The following is a 9,553-nucleotide window of genomic DNA, read 5'->3' as shown; positions in this document are numbered from 1 at the left end:
AAGGTTTAGTTCCTGAAAACGAAACAAGAAGTCATATCCTAGCTCATGGTTTAGACATGCTCCAAATTACCATGAAGTAACCATTATCTCACTCCACAAAGTGTACCACGAGGCCTTTATTCCTCTTTAGGTGGGATGCTATGGTATATGTACCATGAGCAGAATTCCATGATGAACTTATTAACTCCCTCACCTAAATGAGATGCCCTGCACCACGATTTGCTAGCAGGATGCCACGATTATGACAACGCCACCTATGCACTCATGGGGTCGGAAGACTTTCATGGTTAAAATACGATGCATGACATGACAACCTCTAAGGTTTAGTTCCTGAAAACGAAACAAGAAGTCATACCCTAGCTCATGGTTTAGACATGCTCCAAATTAGCAAGTTCAGAACCTAGAACCTAAAACTCATACTAGTTATTATGGGTTCAAATGATTAGTTAGAAAGTAGTCTTTCCTTATTTTGTGTTTTCGCATCAAGGTCATTTCTTAAAAGACCTATCGGGAGTTGAACCCAGGTCGTTGGATTCAAAGTCCAAAGTGCTAACCACTACACCATAGAACCCCTTGTAAAAATTTATTTTGGAATGGTTTTTCCTATTTTCTGCAGATCCCACAAGAAGAGAGATCCTATCACGAGTCAAACTCAAGTTATTGGATTCAAAGTTCTAGAGCTGTTTTATCTAACTCGTTGTGATCTTGATCACCTTTAGAGTGGTTGCAGAAGTAACCCTCTAGTGTTGATTGAAGCTCTTAGAGAACATTTAATTTTATATATTTCTTATAGTTAATTTATATATGGTTGTATATTACAAACAAATTGAAATAATAATTTACATCACAGTCTTTCTTTCTTCCGTGCAAAACTTAACATGCAAACTATATTATTTCAATATTCACTCGAGAAACAAGGGGGAAAACTATATTATTTCAAACCCTCCATTATTGCTTCTACTTTACGTGAAAATGCTTCCACTAAATCATGTTACTAACTGGTTGGTTTGGTTCGATTCAATTCTTGGGTCCACTAGATTGAATCGACCTAGCTCAATTAAACTCTTGATAATATAAAAATCATAAGTTTCTTAAATTACGTTAACTAAAAGTTTAACCTCTAATTTTTTTAGAATATTTATCTTTGTGTCTAGTTGATCTCTAAATGCTTAGAAGTATCTAATAAGACTTCTATTTAAGGAACTTTTCTCTATAAAAGATGTAAGAATTCAGGATTATTATTAAGGAATTTCAAAGGAGTGATTTTATATATCATAGAGGACAAAATATTTATTTGTTTCAAATATCTTATGTTGACCATTCTTTTTTGTCAAAGTATTTTGAATATTATCATTGTGAATTACTAATGGCATTAGATTGCATCTCATTAATAACAATATCCCAAAACTCAGGTAAAGATGACATCAAAATTAATACTTTAATTTCATCTTCAAAATTTATTTTCACTTAACTCAGTTGACTGATAATCATAATAGTTATTTATTCAACAATAAGGGTGTTAGCATGCATTTGGAAATGAACCCATATTTAAAAAATTTAGATAAAATAGAAAAGAATTGTAATCTCAAAGACAATGATACTATGTGAAACTAGCCTCAACTTAACTCTTAGGGGCGGTAAACAAACGGTTCCTTCACCCAAGACCCATGGCCCAACTCCTAAAATGGAAGGGATAATCTAGAGAATCATTCTGAGAACCCTAACGGATGGGTTACAAACTCACATTATCAAGCTCGACAACAAACAATGTCGCCGGCAAACTTAGGAATAAAAATAGGAGACATTTTATAGATTTAGGAGGAGTAAGTGAAAACAAAAAGAGAGTCATAACCCATTTTCGGTGGGTTCTCGAAGCACCGATTGCAAGTTAAGAAAGGTTAAAAACAAAGTAGAATGTTTTCTCGAAATATATATTTACATTTACATTATATTCAAAATATCAAAAATAGTTGGTGTTGTTTGTCTAGGACAATCTTAGTTACATGAAAGATATGGGAAACATGGAGTGAGTACAAGATACCACACTTTTTTCTTAATGATTTCTTGATTCTTGTCCGTGGGTGCTTGGATACCACACTTTTTTCTTAATGATTTCTTGATTCTTGTCCGAGAACAGTGGCCCTTAGGTTCTAAGTACATGGTTCTATGTGGTGGAGGACTTTGGAATAAGGTTTGGAATCGATAATTATTCTTATTTCTTTTCCTTTAGACACTCGGTGGTCGGCTTTGTCCAAAATAAAAGGGCCCAACCAGATTCAAACTAATGACCTCTTGATCTGCAGTTAAATGCTCTACCACTGAGCTATGGACCCATTTTGCATAATTTCAACCTTAGTGACCCCTTCTACAGAGTGTCAGTCCAAAAGTGTAAAAAGTGTCTGTCCAAAATAAAAGGGTCCAACCAAGTTCAAACGGGTGACCGGTCAAATTCTCTACCGCTGAGCCATGGATCCATTTTGTAGGATTTTAACCTTAGTGACCCCTTAGACATAGTCTCGGTCCAAAAAGTGTAACAAATTTCTATCCAAGATAGAAGGGCCCAACTAAGTTCGAATTGGTGACCTCTTGATCAGCAATCAAATGCTCTAACATTGAGCTATGGACCCATTTTGTATGATCTCAACCTCAGTGACCCCTTCTATAGATTATCGGTCCAAAAGTGACCCTACCGAATCGGCTATGGACCAATTTTGTATAAATTGGTGGATTACCTATCGGGAATTAAACACAGGTCGTTAGATTCAAAGTCGAAAGTACTAACCACTACACCATAGAACCACTTGTTAAACTTTATTTTGGCAGCAATTTTGATAAGCGCTAACAACGCTGAATTTTGCAAAGCTAGAGGTCGTAGTATCCTTACCGACTTTCACAAGGTGTTTTCAACTTTTTTTTTATAGGTAATTGAACTTTTGAGTCCATGCAAATGATTGGTTGGATTAGTATCAGTTTGAGAAGACAGAGGAGAGAAGAGAGACTTTGTTAGAAACTCTCCTATAGGTAATCTCCCAAGGTGTTTTCAACTTCTTTTTTAGGTAGAATTTTAAAATCAAACCACAACAAAATTTACTTCTATCTAGAAAAATTATTTTTTGTTTGAAACAAGATTATTCCTTCTTTTTATAAAACTAAATTTTACTCTCCAATATATTTTAATAGTTTTGTTAATTAAATTTTCTTTAAAAAATTTTGTACACAGAGTACAATGGAAATAATACTTTTTTTTGTTTTTTTTTAACTATTTTGTAATTTGTATAGTATTATTGGAGGCTTTTGATTGAAATATGATAATTGATTCTCTGTCCTCTTTAACAATTTTAGATACCTCCATATTCGATATTTAATGCGTCACTTTTTATTATGAGATCTGCCCTTGGGTCAATAAGACTTAAGTAGAGAGTTTATTTGACTGAGTTTATTTGACTAATGATTTAATTTTTTTGGGTTGTAGAGATATCCCTTACAAATCAAGACTTTGTATTATTTTGAAGACACTCATCAAGACATTTGTAAATGTGCCTGATATCTTGAAGGATATAAGACACGTAATTGAGAGAACCTAAAATTTTTTTGATGTTGGCTTTTCTAGGATACGTCATCACCAAAGTTTGAGACAAAGACCATTGGATGGATTTTAATAAAGCTCAAATAAATTTAAAATCCAAGAAAACGGATCTGAGTTTGATATTATTTGATTTTGGGTATGGACACAACTAGCTGATTTCTTTTGATTACATTAATGAATATGTAGATGTTTAAAGTGTTGAACTTAATGGTTTTAGAAAATATCAACACATCATCAATATAAACTATCGAATTTTTTTGAAAGGATTGAAAATATCATTCATAATCTTCTGAAATTTGGATGGACCGTTTTTTAGCCTAAATGGCATGACGTTCCTCTCATATTTTCTAAATTGGACATCAATGCTATTTTATATTTGTCCTTTTTGGAAATTAGAATTTTCGGAAATCCAAATTTCATGTCGAATTTTATAAAAACATTTGACTCTAAATCTTTTTATCAAATCATTTTTGTTTTGGATTGGATATCTTATTTATTCTAAAACCTTATTCCAAGGTTTGTAGTTAATTACGGGTATCAAAATTTCTGGTTTCTTTTCACCATGTTGTTAATCTAAAATGTCAGACATGACCACATGCTCTTTGAAGACCTTATCAGCTTCCTCTGCAAAATAGCACCTAAAATGTTGGTATTTAGGGTTTGATGCTTTTTGACTTAACCTTAGGGTTCTATTTACGGTGAACTTGTTATAATTTTTGTCAAATTATATATTTGAATACCTAATCCATTAAGATATAATATCTTATTTAAATAATATTAAAATGTCGTAGAATATCATAATATATGTTTTATTAATATGAATCTCATTCAAATTTCAAATATATTTTTTTATTTAATGTTTATGATACACAACAATTATTTTAATATTTAACATATCAAATACGTTAATATGTTTTGATATTATAGTTCAAGACTATAGGAACTTGCTCAGAGGACCTGAGAGTTACGTTGGTCCACAATGCATCTCATGGACGATGCAAAACTATGGTAGTGCTCGAAGGTGAATGGTATAAAAAATGGGTCATGCACCATAAACTCATGGGAAGATCGTTGATGGAATCGATGCAATCGACGCTCCCCTGGATGGGTTGCCAATCAAAGACCTAACATTTGATATTGACTCTTTTGAAGAAAGAGCCACATAATCGAACAGCTCGAATCGTCGCGGTAGCTCTGAGAACTCTAACACACACAGGGAAGGACTTGTCGAAGAGTTAGACATTAAGCAAAAGATCATGCTAAAACTCTTCAGCGATCTAACAAAAGACTTCAGCACATCCACACCAAAAATCCATTGTTGTCTAGCAGTTAGGATATCTATCTTTTACCCAAGAGACTCGGGTTCAATTCTCGGCAACGGAATATTATTTTCTTATTTCTTTTTATTTTATAGTTTCATCTTTTGTCACCAATTATATTTAAACTTTACCTCATTTTGAGGGCACTTTAATGGTCAAGTTCAATAGTATCTTAGATTAAAAAGACTTTTATGAACATCGTACCTATGTTAGTGTTATGTCATAGATATTTGTTTCAATTTCAACAAGTGGGGTTGAGGTGATTTAAATGGTTAATGCGATAAGATGGCTATTTTCGAGGTCTCTCTTGTTGAACGCCATCATGGTTGAGATGAGCACTCGAGTGAGTTTGACAAGGAGACCCGAATTTAAACTTTACCTACGTTTGAGAGGCACTATAATTGTCAAGTTCAATGGTAGTTTAGATTAAAAAGACTTTTATGAACTTTGTACCTTTGTTAGTGTTATGTTATAGACATTTGGTCAAGTTCAACAAGTGGGGTTGAGGTGATTCAAATGGTTAATGTCACTTTATTTGATTCAAATTGTTAATGTGATAATCCAGTTGAATAGTTACAGGTTATTTCCAAGGTCTCTCTTATTGAATGCCAACAAGGCTAAAATGATTGAGATGAGCACCTGAGTGAGTTTGACAAAATTGAAATAATATCAAATAAAATCACTAAAAAAAAATCAATAAAATTGAAAAAAAATTGAAAAAAAAATTAGCCTTATGACACTTCCTTCAACTCGAAGGGCAGTATATCAAGGATTCCTTCGCCCAAGACCCATGATCCAACTCCCAACATGGTAATGATAAGGTATAGAATAATTCCAAGAACCTCAATGGATGGGTTACAAACTCACATTACCAATCTCGACAACTGGACATGTCATCGGCGTTAGAAGAACGACCGCATCAGAGCAAGTCATGGGGATAGAAGATCCCGTTGAAGGATGATGGCCCAACTGTAATCTTCAGCCCAACGAGCCAAAGCTTTTGTAGAAGCAAGAACCCTTGTATTAAAGAAATTAACACCTTCTTATACAAAATTTGGATCAACCAAGAGATAAAGCTAGAATTAGATGATGAGATCCAAGATTGAGAAACAAGATTTGGAACCTTTTTCTAAACTGAGTCACTTCACAATCGAACTTGATCAAGGCTTGATTGAATGACTCAGATGCAATCTACCACAAGAATTGCATGAAACTTAGAAATGACAAAGATATGCTCAGATTTCTATAAGGGGGATCGTCTCAACTTGAGATATCAATTTCATTGATCACAAATATGCTTTTACATAATAATTTATGGGTATTTATAGTCTCCCAACAAAAGAAGTTAGTGGCCGTGATTTAATCTCGATCCCTTTAAATCTTCACAGAAGACAAAGTCAATTTGAGCATTACAAACTTTATGAAATTAAAATAATAAATAAAGTTTTCTAACCACTCATAAAATGATGCTTGCAACTTCATCCACTACTTCAACTGTGCAAATATTTACTTTTGAATCTCCAAATGGTCTTGACTCAAACGAATCAGCTTGTAACACATGAATTGATGGTTGAACCTAGCCTATCCAATTTTGTAGATGAAGTATGAATGTTTGTTGAATCTTCTTGGCCTTGGGTTGTGTAATAGGTTCAGTTGGAACACCGTGATTCTTATCATCATCCCTCTCTTCAAAAGGATTCGTCCTCGAATCAGAAATATCATCACCTACATCAAAAGGACTCAACTCAGCAACATTGAAAGTAGAATGTACACTGTGATTCTTATCATCATCCCCCTCTTCCGGATTCGTCCTCGAATTAGAAAAAAAATCACCTACATCAAAAGGACTCAACTTAGCAACATTGAAAGTAGAATGTATTGACAATTCTACAGGAACATCAATTTTATTGTTCCATGCAATAAAATGAGTCATTTTACTAAATGTCTTATGGAGCATTTATAATCAAATAATCAATTTTATTGTTCCATGCAATAAAATGAGTCATTTTATTAAATCTCTTATGGAGCATTTATTATTAAATAAAGAATTCTTATAGAGCATTTATAGTTAAATAAAGAATTAGGAATCCAGGCTATCTTTAGATCTACAGACCCACTCTCACTTCCAATTTAGCTATGGACCCTAACATTCATCAGTAAAATTATTTACCCTAATTCATTGAAATTTTAAAAGGAAATCATCTCTAAATTTAGATAAGATAGTAAGTTATACTACTTGAATCAGGTGTGGTGAAGGTTGAACCAACACGTGACCTTCAAATCTTCAATATTACCAACTCCCAACTAATCACTCATTTTACATTGAAATTTTAAAAACAGATAATCACTAAATTTAGATTAAATAGTCAAGTAATTTTAAAAAGAAATAATCACTCATTTTACATTGAATATTTAGTTTATGCAAGTTAGTCGACTTGAATTAGGTGGGGTGAACGTGGATCAAACACGTGACTTTGAGATCTTTAGTGACGCTCTCCAAACTGAGCTATCTCCACTAACATTAAAAATAAAAATTCATCAGTAAAGACTATAACATTGAAAATGAAAATTCTGAAATTTTAAAAAAGAAATAATCACTAAATTTAGATTAAATAGTTAATTTTAAAAAGAACTAATCACTCATAAAGAGGAGAAGTAGACAATTGAGAAACAAAATTTCAATGTTGCTTCAAGAATTAACAAAGAACGGAATGAAATCATTTTTCAACCTGGTAACTGGGTTTGGATACATTTTCGCAAGGAGTGATTCCCATCTCAAAGGAAGACAAAGTTACATTCAAGAGGGATGACCCTTATCAAGTCCTTGAAAGAATTAATAACAATGCATATAAAATGATCTTCTAGGAGAATTTTCAGCACATTCTACTTTCAATGTTGCTGACTTGAGTCCTTTTGATGTAGGTGATGATTTTCTGATTTGAGGACGAATCCTTTTGAAGAGGGGGAAGATGATAAGGATCACAGTGTTCCAAATGTTCCAACTGGACCTATTACACGATCCAAGGCCAAGAAGATTCAACAAGCATTCATTCTTCATCTACAAAATTGGATAGGCTCGGTTCAACTATTATTTCATGTGTTACAAGCTTATTAGATTGAGAAACGACCATTTGGAGATTCAGAAGTGAATATTTACACAGTTGAAGGAGCAAATGAAGTTGCAAGCATTATTACATGAGTTGTTAGAAATTTATTTATTTTTTAATTCATAAAGTTTGTAATGGTAGAATTGTCAAAAGAACTTCATTTTTTTTTTTGGAGATTTAAGGGGATCGAGATTAAATCCCGGCCACTAACTTATTTTGTGGGAGACTATAAATACCCACAAATTATTATGTAAAAATAAGATTTGTGATGAATGAAATGGATCTCTCAAGTTGAGAAGTTCCCCTTCAAAATTCTAGCATCATCTATGCAAGTTTCATGGGGTAGAATTGTGGTTGAGTGAAATTCTCAACCTTCTACTTATTTTTTGGGATTTATTTTCTCCCTATTCATTGTAATTTATCCTGATACAAACAAGTTTATTTTTTGTAGGGAATGTATTAAGCACATGGATTTATTAATTACGGTGAACTTTTGTATAAAACAAAGTAAATACAAATGGAGTAACATGAGATAGAAGTAAACATAGTAATAAAAAGAAACTACATAAACTTAAAGGAAGTTAATCCCATTTTACAATATAAATATTGTTCAATTGTAGCAAAGAAGTAGTTTTGAAAACTAGCCACTCCCGATCAATCTATGTTTGGAAAACTAAAATAAAGAAAATAAAAATAAATAAAAATATTTTTCAAAAACTTCAGTTTGGTGTGAATCTTTGCTTAAAATTCAAATATTTTTTTATTTTATTTTTATTTTTATGAAAGGATAAAACACGTAATTTTGAAATAAAGCAAAATAAAATAAAAATAAAATAGTTATCAATGCATGGGCTCACGTAGCGCACAAAAATATGTGGATAAATTTCATATATTGAGGTGCTGAAAACATATACACACGAGCAAACAAAAAATAATAGATCCACTATAAAGGTATTTGGTCTAGTGGTATGATTTTTTTTTTACAAATTAGGCGGAATGAACAAAAAAAAATAATAATGAGTTTAAAATTACCAAACAAAATATCAATTTTCAAATGGAATGGAGACATAAGACCCTTCGAAAAAAGAAAAGGACAAAAGAAAAATATTAAATACATTTTCAACTAATGCATTTGGTTGAGAGATATTATGGGCAATATCAGAAAAATATAGCATTAACTAATTTTCATGGACACATATGGATCCTTAGCATACTAAAATAACTGTTATTATTGGTATCAAACCAATAACAATTTATATCAGCTAAATCTTCCCATTGATAATTAGGCTAGAGAAAGAACTTGAATTTATTTTTATATCTATCAACATATTTGCTACTTTTATCTAAAACTTGATCACTAAGTTTTTCTTATTTGTGTTGTAAAATTATGTATTTCTATGGATATCATTTCTATTTCTAGAATTGAAACAAAAACATGTGGATAAATTTCAAATATTGAGGCACAAAAAAGATATGGACCAGCAACTAAAAATGATAGATCCACTCGAAGGCATTTGGTCTAGAGGTATGATTCTCGCTTC

General features: G+C 32.2%; 2 non-coding genes across 2 annotated transcripts; both read right to left on the bottom strand.

Annotated features, from left to right (window-relative positions):
- Positions 1–499: 499 nt before the first annotated feature.
- Positions 500–571, bottom strand: TRNAQ-UUG. Its single transcript has one exon. It is a non-coding gene; the product is annotated as a tRNA-Gln (tRNA).
- A 1,690-nt stretch (positions 572–2,261) lies between these two features.
- On the bottom strand, positions 2,262–2,333 carry TRNAC-GCA. Its single transcript has one exon. It is a non-coding gene; the product is annotated as a tRNA-Cys (tRNA).
- Positions 2,334–9,553: the final 7,220 nt, after the last annotated feature.

The sequence above is a fragment of the Cucurbita moschata genome, unplaced genomic scaffold, assembly GCF_002738365.1.
Source record: "Cucurbita moschata cultivar Rifu unplaced genomic scaffold, Cmos_1.0 Cmo_Scf00098, whole genome shotgun sequence".
NCBI lineage: Eukaryota > Viridiplantae > Streptophyta > Magnoliopsida > Cucurbitales > Cucurbitaceae > Cucurbita > Cucurbita moschata.
The sequence above is the reverse complement of the archived record's forward strand: the minus strand, read 5'-3'. Positions and strand labels throughout refer to the sequence as shown.